This window comes from Pinus tabuliformis, chromosome 7, assembly GCF_031772625.1.
Source record: "Pinus tabuliformis cultivar Carrire ecotype Pingquan chromosome 7, CPIR1, whole genome shotgun sequence".
NCBI lineage: Eukaryota > Viridiplantae > Streptophyta > Pinopsida > Pinales > Pinaceae > Pinus > Pinus tabuliformis.
The window spans coordinates 632500806-632513340 of NC_142293.1; the positions used below are offsets into that span (position 1 = coordinate 632500806).

Genomic DNA, 12535 nt, shown 5'->3' on the forward strand with positions numbered 1-12535 from the left:
ACTCTACCATTTTACCACGTCCATTTAATGAATAGTAGAGCTACATGCCCAAGAGGCAAATTTGTTTGGAATTCCAAAATAGGGATTGGTATTCTATTCTAACAAAAAAAGAATTCCTTCCTTCAACTTGGTAGGTTGATTGGAACGTATGGTGTAGTTTTCTCTGAACCCTACATGCAATTCTAGTGATTTAATGATTCATTTTACTATGATCTTAGTCCTCCATCTGGGTTAATTGATTGGCTCCCTTTCTCAGTGAATTTATCATTTTAAGGTGTATTGTACACAGTATTATATGGTCCTTGATTTAACCTCATGGAATCATGTAATGAGTGCCCCAAATTTCTATCAATTAATACACACCATCTCCTCTTTGTTTTCTTGCACCTCTAAAACCACAATTCAAAAGCTTGACTTAAATCGGGATGTCTCTCTTGCTACGTTTGAATCCAATTATATTAATGTAAAGCATTGGTAGCGGTAGAGGTATCATTGGTATTAACATGAATCAAACCCAAAGACAGTCTCATTTTTTATGCTTTGAATCTACAACACCACACTCCAAAAGCGCCACTTATATATGGGCATCTTTCTTGCTATGTTTTAAGCTAGTCAGCCAAATTTTCAACCCGATCACTAGAATGCAATTCCAGAACCAATGAAATGAGCACATATTCTATTTTTTGACATATATCAATATCCATTTGGTAAGGCATTTTATCATAAAAATTTGTAGGTCAAGTTGTGGCTTTGTCTCCCTTATAAATGGTAACCAAAGTTTCATCGGATGTGTTTGCCTTGGAGCAGAAAGGGTTACATTTCCATTCCCAAATGCCTCTAAAACCTTTCTTGTAACTTCAATCAAGTTAAATTTTGTTTCACACAGGCATGACCTTAATATTGTATCCTTAATTGTGTAAATAAATTTATTTGAAGCTTCTATCCACTTGCTCACAAATTCAGTTAAAAGATCCATCTTAGGTAAAATCTGACACAACCATAAGAAGTATCTTAAAATGTGATATTGGTGGTATTTTAGGACGTATTTTGTATGAGAAAACATAGATGCAAAATTATTTTAGAAAATGGAAAACAACTCTCATAGATGTTTTCTTACTTCGTATTTACTTTGTCATCTATTCTAAGTAGAAGTGCATCATCATATTCAATATGATTATACTCTACTTGCTCTTGTGTAAAAGCTTTGAGTTCATCTGGAGAAGTGACTAAATCGGAATGTTTTATGTCAACTTGAATTGTAGCATGTGTGCGAGAGAGAAACACATTTCTTACCGGTTGTGAGTCAACTAATTAAAGTCTAACATGGGAATGACTTCTAAACCTATCTATGGAAGGGTTGTTATAATTTCTTCCTCTTCATTTTCTTCCCAGGGAATTGTCTCTAAATATTGAACACACTTTAAAATGATTCAATCAGTACCAAGTTTGATGGATGCTTTCAAAATGCCAAGAGCCATTTTTACATGTTACCGTAAACTTATAACTAGATTGTCATCGACATAAAAAAAATCCTTAAAATGTTCAAATCACAATCATATTTAGATTCACAATAGTAAACTTCTACGTAATTCTAGAAATTGGCATACAGGTTAGAAAATCTAGAAATTGGCATATGGGATAGTGATCTGAAAGATGCTTTGCAAAATATTTGCTTTGTTTTACTAAATTTTTTGAATGGTAGTAAAACCAGTCTTCTCTGCCATCACTTGTCTTTAATCTCACAATTACATCACTGGTAGGACGATTTCCAATTTTTTTCAATGCAGTGTTCTATTTTGCCATAGGAAAATGAAATCCATTCAAGATTCATAATAAAAAAAAATAGTAACTTGAGGGGAAGCTGACACACTCCATCCTCATCCAATGGAAATGTATCTCTTTAAATATATTGTCCCAAAGTAAACAAGTATAATCATTATCACACCAACGCTCTTGCCTCTAAATTTTTCCTCAATCAACCCTTCATTATTTTGTTCACAAGGTGTCAAGTAAGAACCCATCGAAGGAAAAAAATATAAATAACTTGAAAGAAAATTAAAATGTTGTTTGTGCTCTATGACCTTCTGTACAAGTGTATCATTCAAATGGTGTTAATGGTATTTCAACATCAATGTAGAGTATTGATTGCATGTGAGATGAGAGAAACATCCATAGTTTTAAGTACATTAAAAGTGAATGTGAGCCATAATGGAAAGCCTCATAAGTAAACCCCAACTGAGTAATTAATTTATAATGGAAAACCTCATTATAAGAAACTCTAGATGACAAATTAATGATAGTACTCTATAATTAAACATATGAAAAGAAATCCATTCTTTGCAATCCTTTATATAATAGGCACCAATTTTATTGAAAGCTACTAGATAATTTACTTGAATAATAACCAACTTTTTAAACAATGCCTTTCCACTTAGGACTCTTCACATGAGAGGCCTTATTGCAAATTTAAAATATGGATGCATCCAACTATATATAATTTTAAGTGAAGGCTAAGTCCAGTTATTTGGGTGCATGCATCAAAAGAAATCCATTATTTGCAATCCTTTACATGATAGACACTAATTTTATTGAAATATACTAGATAATTTATTTTAATAATAACTGAATTTTTAAACAATGCCTTTCGGGTTAGGACTCTTCACATGAGAGTCCTTATTGCAGATTTAACATATGGATGCATCCAACTAGATATATTTTTTAAGTGAAGGCTAAGCCCAATTGTTTGTGTGCATGCATCATCTCCTTATGAATATGTCTTACATGAGATATGGTGGGCATGTTTAGCTTAGAGAATTAGATTAGCCAATTGGAAATGAATGACTAATTTTCCATAGATAGGAGCTACTCTAGCATTAAAAAGAGTAGTTGTTGGCTACAAAAAATGAAATTCCCAAATGTCCAAATTGGAATTTCAATAGAGTAGGTATTCAATATGGCAAGACCATAGAAGATTAATTTAGGTGAAGGATACCTAAATGACTGAAAATTAACACTCCAACATAGTTTCAATTCCATGATATTTGCAAACAATTTGTAGCCTATCATGCATTTATTTAAATTAAATGACCGAAATTGTGACATACGAAAAAACACACTTGAAACTCTAAATTTTTAGGCTTGGGGCTTGCACTACCTAAAACTTCAAATCTACCAGCTTGTGGCTTGCACTACTAAGATCTGCTACTCTACCATTGAAAAGAGCATTTATTGGGTAGAAGAAATTAAAAAAAATAAAACCCAAATTGGAATATCAATATTGCAAGGCAAAACAAACGAATTTAGGTGAAGGATGCCTGAATGATTGAAAATGAACACTCCAACATAGTTTCAATTCGATGATATTTGCAAACAATTAGGAACCTATCATTTACCAAATTTCCAACTTTTGGTTTAATATTTAAACTTTAGAACCATGCAGGAAAGTCAATGTAATTCCTAAATTTTATTGATGAATTCTACATATGAATCCTTTCAAACTCAACCCACTTATAATCCATGGTTCTAGCAGGAGCACCCCTAAAAAATGTTGGGGTAGTGGGTTCTACAGAATGAGTAGATCATTACATGATGGGAAGGATTGGTATTGTATTCATTTATGATATCAAGAGTTTATGTGTCCATCATTGTAGAGGAAAACAAATAATTTAGCGTAGTGGGTTCATTAATTTTGGAGGAAAGGACTTTTAGGGTACTAGGGATTTCAAGGGGATGACTAATTGGGTTTGTGGTTTCATTGGGTTTTCAAAGAACTAGTTCTGTGATGATTTGTTTTTTCCAAGTATATTGGTGGGTCCATTAATTTCTAGTTGGAATACTGGTGAGTTTTTTAGTTATTGAGTGTTTCAATACTTGTTATTGTTGGATCTAGAGTCTTTGTAACTGTAAGTTTTAATGGTTTATCAATTTGTACAAGGAATAGGTACTAGATCATTTTTTCTTATCAATGTTGCAATTTTTTGGGAAAGGGGACTGAAGGGAAAGAGTTTTAGTGATGATTGGAAGTTCCACCAAATTTCAATGGGATGATATATAGGTTTGGTTTGAAACACATTGCAGACAAACTAAATCTTTGATTGATGTTAATTACCTTTATCACTCAACGTACACCTAGCCTAAAAATTTCTTTGTGATTTTATGAAATTTGTTTAAAATATTAACTACTTTAGGAGTCTAATTTCACTGGAAATATATTTTGTAGGTTATAGGAGATGGTGAGCATGATATCAAAAGCCTGTACTTTGGAGCAACTTTAAAATTTATTTAGGCTACTTCATTGTTGGAGACTTCCAACCTCTAGAATGAAAAGCACAAAGAAATACCCGAGCCTATGAAATTATACACAAATATTGTGAGGCTCTTTGAGTAAGTCCCATAACCAGATAGAATTTCGGATTAAAATTTTGATTATTATTATTTTATTATTAGTTAATTTGGATGTGAACATGCATAATATGTACTTTTAGACAACTTTTCAAGTAGTTCTGAAATATAATAATGATGATTCATATATTGATAGGGTGGCTTATCTATTTTCTTACAGGTATTTTTCCTCAACATATGAGAGAAACAAAGAAGTGGAAGTTGCTTCTCTTGCATATAATTGTATGGGAGTGACACATGAAGATTATTATTTCAAAAAATTTATGGTTAACCAAAGATTGGCATGATCTACATGCAACATTTCAAAATGTTCCACTTGGTAATTTAGCTAATCCTGTATTTTCCTATTATGAATGTTGTTTCTACAAGAATACATGATCAAAAATAAAGTTAATCTAGTACTAATGATTCTTCCATGCTAATACCGTGGTGAAGGAAATGTGTCCAAAGCTGGTAGTCATCTCCCCTATCCCTCATAGTCTCACTTGATGGTGAATATTGCTGACTTGTAATATGTCTCACAACCATCAAGTGACTATTATACTAATGTAGTCCCAAAAATTCTCTCTACAAACTACGTTATTCTTTCCACTAAAATAAGTGTTGTTGGTGTGATGAGCTCTAAATGATTGTTGGTTCCTCTTCCAAATCCTTCCTTGAATCTCATATTCATTGTTATCCTATAGTTCTATCCACCCACCTGTCCACTTCTCATTGGGTTTCCCTTTGTTGCCCCATTGATCCTTTTTCACTTTTGGTTTTTTGGGGCTGATCTAAGACTTGCTTTAAGCCTACGATAGACTCGTATAACATTTTTCTCTTCTCTCTGGACATTTTCCTCATTTATATATAACCATATGAACAATAGAACACGATTTAAAATGGCTAAAACCTTCTCCAAATTTCTTACAAATTAACATGTTAATGCTTCATCTAGGGATGTCCCTTAAAAATGGTATTTTTAATTTGAGGTGAAATGTTTTTATATGAAATATGCAATCTAGATCATGTGGACACGTTGTTGATTTCTTTTGCTAACCAAATTTTAAAGATAATCGTTTTAAGGATTTTCCTTGCTTTACCAAGTTGTAGAAAATTTCCTTTCTTATCTATTTTCAATATAATATTTTAACCAATGGTCTGGCCAAAGAGGAACTAGACAAAGAGATCAACTGTAGAAACACACTAAATAGAAACCATTCAATAGTTGTGGCAAGATATTAACAACTTGTGATATTTCTAGTTACTTTTTTTTGTATTACTAAATTAATTTGTTTGTAATTATTGTTTTGCAGGTCATGCCACATGCGTGTGACATTGAGATAACTCTATTGAATTATTTTTTATTAAGATAAAAATAGGGGCTACATGATTATAGATTTTATAAATTTTATGACATAATGTATCAAACATTTTTTTTAAATCAATGCCTACATCATCAAATATTCTTTAAAGTGTGCTAGTTCAATGGCAGAACACTTGGCTTATAAGTAGGATGTTGGTGATTTGTTTCCATTGTGCCCTAACATGAATTAATCAATGATATTGTAGTTTATTTTTAATTAAATATTTGTTATATTGATTTATTTCAATGGTTTTCTAATTTTTTGCATTCATTAATTTATATTGTTTCTAAAGAGACAAAAGTGATATTGTATTGTCTTCAAATATAATTCTTTATTGTCTCTATAAAGACAATAGTTACGATTAAAGACATTGTGTTTTTTTGTATTGTCTTAAATATTGTCTTTAAGTGGGTATCTTCATTCATTGTCTTAAAAAAATGTCTCTATAAAAGAAAATATATAACACAGTCATTATTGTCTGTTAGGAGACAATTTCATTTTTGTCTCTCGAGAGGAAAAAATGAAATTGTCTCCTAAGAGACAATAATGACTGTGTTATATATTGTCTTTATAGAAGCAATTTTTGAAGACAATAATTTAAGACACCCACTTAAAGACAATATCTTTATTTTAACCACAGTATCTTCATTCATTGTCTTAAAAAAATGTCTCTATAAAATAAAATATATAACACAGTCATTATTGTCTCTTAGGAGACAATTTCATTTTTGTCTCTCGAGAGGAAAAAATGAAATTGTCTCCTAAGAGACAATAATGACTGTGTTATATATTGTCTTTATAGAAGCAATTTTTGAAGACAATAATTTAAGACACCCACTTAAAGACAATATCTTTATTTTAACCACATGGCAAATCGGTAACTGCTTGGACTAATCTAAGGGAGACATAGGATCAACCCTGGTTGTTGTCACTATAACACCAAGAATATATACAACAACTTGCAAGCCAAATATACCAAATTCTTATGATTTAGCAAGACGACATTATACTCAATCAGATCTGAACCACGGTCTCATAGACTTCACTCAACGAAACTTATTATTAAATCACACATTACTATATGCCTAAAAAAACACAATATCTAAGACAATACCAAAAAAACTTCACCCAACAAAACTTACTATTAAACCACACATTACTATATGCTTAAAGAAACACAATATCTAAAACAATAAAAAAAAGTTATAAATAATTTACCAAAAATTATCTTAAACCCCTATAACAGTGTAACGACTACTTCGAACCTCAACGAAAACATGGCCTTATGTACATCTTCCCTCAACCACGTGGAGAAAGAAAAAATGTCCTGAGAAAACACGCCTTGCATTCGTAAAGTGCCTCCACCTCACGACCCCTATAACAGTGTAACGACTACTTCGAACCTCAACGAAAACATGGCCTTATGTACATCTTCCCTCAACCACGTGGAGAAAGAAAAAATGTCCTGAGAAAACACGCCTTGCATTCGTAAAGTGCCTCCACCTCACGAGCAGGGATGGGGTGATTTGCCCATCAAATAAGCTAAAAAAAAATTTGCAAAACCTTCAAGTTCTCTTATTAAAAATTTTGCAAAACATTCAAGTTCTTTTATTAAAACTGTGAATACTGGTGGAGAGATACAAAAACCGTCAAATTTAACAGGTAGGTCAATTTTGAAATTCAAACCTTGCTCGCGGGTACATCCTCCGCAACCACCTAGCAGAGAAAAAGTACCCCGAGATGACACGCCTTACATTAGGCTCCACCTCGGGAGTTGCGAGATGTCACGCTCGATCTGAAATGAAGGTATGACGGTTCCGAACATTCAGGAATCTAATTTTCGCGGGAACTTAATCTTCTACGTCTGCCGTTATTTTCAAATAGTTATGTTTTTGGGTTTTAATTTTGCCTTAAGTCTTCAGCTGTTGAATTTTTTTATATTTCTAAAAATATAATTTAAGCTCTATAACATTACAATTTATTCCAAAATATATTTTAAAAAGCATGAAATTACAATATGATAAAAACTTTTATCGTCAAATTCTATTCAAAATATAAAATAGTAGAGGAGAATTTTTTTTGCTTATTAATTTCTTTTTAAATCAAGATATATCTACCAAGTTTGAATTCATTACTTCGGTAACGGCTTACGAGAATTTATTGTTTATGATTTTTCTTTGAATAAAAGTTAAACTATAATTATTAAATTTGAATGAAAAAATTGGATTCAAATAGGGAAAAATTTAATTTAAATAACTTTTTTTTTCACATTAAAAAATAATTAGCATATTGAATTTAAAATTAAAGCATAGTTATTAGATTTGAATGAAAAAATTGAATACAATAAAATAAGAAAAAAATTAATTTAAAATATTTTTTAATTAAAAATTAATTGAAATTGAATATAATAAAATAAAATAAAAAATTAATTTAAAATATTTTTTCTTCAATTAAAAACTACTTAACAACTTTGAATTGAAAAGAACATTAACAAGTGTAGAGCTTGAGCAAGTGCATTGGGAGAGTGCAAAGGTTGTGGAGGATATGGCGAGTCAATGTATATATAGAAATCTTTTCTAATGAGGCCATTTAATTTTTCCGCATCTTCGAATCCCTTTTCATCTTAATCGTTGGTTAGGGGCATCAATTTAGTTTGGAAATATGAATAGAATGGTAAATTAATTTGCTTTATTTATTTAGGGGTATCAATCTAGTTTGGGAAATATGAATAGAATGGTAAATTAATTTGTTTTATTTATTTCTAATTTTTTGTTGTCGGATAAATTTAATTTGGGAAATATGAATAGATCTACAATTTAATTTGTTTTTATTTATTTGGTAGAATTTTTGTAATTATGAATTAAAATAAAGGTGTAAATTAATATTAGGTTAAAAGATTATTATTTTAAAAAGTACTATGATAAAAATTAGATATAATTTTATGTCTAAGTAAAATTATATTAATTTTTTTCTTATTTTTCAATTATGGGTTTAATAAAAAATTTGGGAGTGAACTCTTATTAACTTTTAAGATTTTTTTAACGCAAATTTCTAATAACTGTTAAAGTTTACACAAGTTTATATAACTCATTTTTTGAATTTGAATCGCATTATGTTTTGGTATATATATTCGGCCTCTTTACTTTTTTAAATTCAAACCTCTAACCAAAAAACACACCTTCTTAACTATTAAACACACTAAAATATTATAAAATTATAATTATAAAATTAACCAGTATGAAAATAAGATTATAAAACTTTAAAATAATAATAAAACATAATTAACATTTTACTTCCAAAACTGAGAGAAAAATAGATTATAACAAGCTTGTTTCCAAAATTTTCTTCTTTAAACCAAATCACCTTATATTAAAAAAACGCATGATGTTAATCAACATAATTAACACTCATCATTTTGTGATAAAATGTTTTCGTTTGTTTTTCTCTCATTAAAATCTCTACCACTTAGTCGAGTTTGCTAACATTTTAGACATCAAACCATATGAATTATAAAGAGCTCGTTTCCAAAGTTTTTTTCTTTGAACCAAATTATAGATTCTTCTTTTCTTTTCCTCCCATTTAAAGTTATACCACTTTGTCCTTTGGGTGACATTTTAGCCATCAAACCTCTAACAAAAATGGATTCTAAAAAGCTCGTTTCAAAAAATGGATTCTAAAAAGCTCGTTTTCATTTGAATCAAATCACCGCATTTTCAGCCAAATCATGGCATATTCCAGAAACGAAATGATTGGGTCAATCAACTTTTTATGATTGAAAGTTCTCTTTTGCTTTCCTCTCATTGAAAGTTCTACCACTTACTATTTTGTTTAACAAAAATGAACTTTCTCATTGAAAGTTCTACCACTTACTATTTTGTTTAACAAAAATGAACTTTTTATGATAGAAAGATTTCTTTTCTTTGCCTTCTCTTTGGAAGTTCTACCACTTCGTCCATTTTGGTTGAAAATATCATTTCATAAACCTTCCCGTGTACGGAAACCATCAGAATCTATGGCATAATGGCGACACTATTGATTTATGACATCGTATGCGGTGGCATTTGAGGCCAAGTAGTATGGTTACTATTGCTTCGTTGACAACGTATGAGAGTAAGTTAAAACGCAGAGGAGAAAGTAGATGCTGGTCATTCTCATTTGATTTGCCATGGACAACTGCAACTCGGGAAATGGAATGCAATGCTAGCTGGTATGCTCTATGTGTACTGAAGATTAAATGTTAGCCGAAAAAAGGACATAGTACAACAGTCATAGAAAGTCAAGTCAAAGGCTCGGTTTTCCATGTGTCAACTTAAAGGGAGGACAACAATTATTCAGAGTCAAGTGAAAGAATTGGTTTTCCATGTGCCAGCTATTGAAAATTGGAGGATAATGGGTTCCACTTCCACCATTCAGCACGTTTCTCAATCTGCCTGTTGTATTTGTATTTGCGTTTATAAATCTAAGAGCTGAGTGATTGGAGAGTGCTCTAGAAAACTCAACTCAATCTTAAAGAAGAGCCATTGGCATTGGCAAGAGGAGTTAAAATGAGGCCCGCGCAGCGACAGCCAGAAAGTGCCCCATATCCTTCCAAGCCGAAGATACGAAAAGGTCTCTGGTCACCTGACGAAGATGAGAAACTTAGCGACTATATGATGAAAAACGACACTCTCCGTTGTTCGTGGAGCTATGTTGCCAAGCAGATTGGTAATAAATGATGTGCCCACTCACATTTTAATTTCAATTGTAATTTATTTAGTTGAAACCAGCATTGCAGTGGGGCAACTAATGCCATTTGGACAAACATGCGTCTTGGATAGATATAATCGAGTCATTTTATTAAATGTAATAATAATAAGAATAGATAATGTATTCATATCTATTTGAATATTAGACTAAAAAATTAGAAGTGTATAAATTTGAGCAATAAAATTATTGGTTTAGTTTTTAATGTCTTTCCTAGTTTAGGGATATATGATTACGAAAATTAGTTTAAAAGAGATTGGTAGGGTTAGCTTACTTGGTGGAGGTTTACTGGCTAAAGCACTCAGTCATCGTGAGGTTGCGGGGTAAAAAAATTTCCACACTGATTGTTAGGTTATTATTAATTTGGTCAGCTGAATATTATCCCTTAAAATAAATTCACTCAAATTCTCTTTTGGAAAAGGAAAGAGAGATATCGGTACGAAAACAATAGTGAGTTAGTGTCTAAAAATTTATGTAAAATGTTTGGTTCACTATCTTTCTCAGCTATCTTATCAAAAAAAGAAGTAATTTAATTGGCTTTTGGAAGTCTTTCTAGATTTTACATGGTCAAAATGTTGGTCAGAAGAGAAAAAAAAATCATATAAAAAATCAGATAAAAGTAAAAATCTATATGTTTAAGTTTTGTGTTTGAGTGTTAATTAGGTTTTCATAAATTAACAGCTAGATATTAGTTATTAAGTGTAAATATTTCTATATGGTTTTATTTATTTATTATAATGTCACGATATAATTTTTTATCTAATTTTTACAATAAACCACATTAAATGATTCGAAAAGCTTCACAAATTTTCTTTAATATAATTATCACCAGAAAAAATTAACACAAATTATAAATCTTACAGATCCCATATACCTAAATTCAATGAGAAACTTATTAAAAAAGAAGGAAACAATAACTCCCAAATCTTAAAACCTTGCTAAATTCGCTTCGGATATACATCTCTCCGAATTCGTTTCATAAGTATAGACGGGGTGCATGTTTTACTTCTCTCGGCCTCCTCTCTTCTATTTTTAAGCAACAAATTTTACCATTTTCAAAACATAGACAGCTTCCTCACTCTGCCAGAGTGGTAGCACGTTATAATATTGCCGTACATCTACATACAGGTCTGCAGAGATGCGGAAAGAGTTGTAGGCTGAGATGGATTAACTACTTACGCCCCGGCCTCAAACGGGGTGCGATGTCTACCGAAGAAAAGCAACTGATCATGCACTTACATGCTATTTTTGGTAACAGGTTTCTGTATGCTTACACCTCCTCCTTTTTCTTGAAAAAAATGTTCATATCAGTTGCTGCTCATAGTCATTAACATGGGGAATGAATGACATGAACTAAGCAGGTGGTCTCAAATTGTTGCCCATTTGCCTGGACGTACGGACAACGACATCAAGAATTATTGGAACTCTTACATGAAGAAGAAACTTGACTCGAAACAGTCGCTTCCCTCCTCATCGTCCACCGAAGGCAACGGCAACAACAGCATACAGTGTCGGATTCGTAATATGGCAACCCCTGCAGCAAATGAGTACTCTTGTCTTCAGGACTTATTGGATTTGAAGTATGAACAAGTTCATGAGAAAAACATTGTGTTACCAGTTGATCCAGATTCCTCAATAACACCTTATATAATGGCATGGAGCACCAGTCACTCCTATTCAAACGCAGCTGATTTTACTGATGTTTACCCAGGAACTTATACCACTCATAACGTGGAGGATTACATGGGCCTGCAGGATAAGGCCACTAATCAGCCATGCCCGTCTCTATTCAGTACACCAGCAATTATATGGGCGGATGTCGAGCAATACTCTAACAGTCAGGGACAGGGTTTGTATGATTGCAACGATCTTGAAGTAAATTTGACACATGATGAACTACATCTGGGTGTACCAACAAATACTAATATGCAAAGGCACCATAGTTACCAGTTGCCTGAGACCGAAGGAATGAAAGATGTTTTTCAGCAGGCGAGCTCATCATTTCCTATTTGTGAAGAAGGGAAGGCAATACCAAGTCCTACACT

At 31.8% G+C, this 12535-nt stretch overlaps 1 pseudogene; it reads right to left on the bottom strand.

Moving 5' to 3' along the window:
* Positions 1–458: 458 nt before the first annotated feature.
* On the bottom strand, positions 459–1803 carry LOC149249026 (BTB/POZ domain-containing protein At3g05675-like; annotated as a pseudogene).
* Between the last annotated feature and the right edge of the window lie 10732 nt (positions 1804–12535).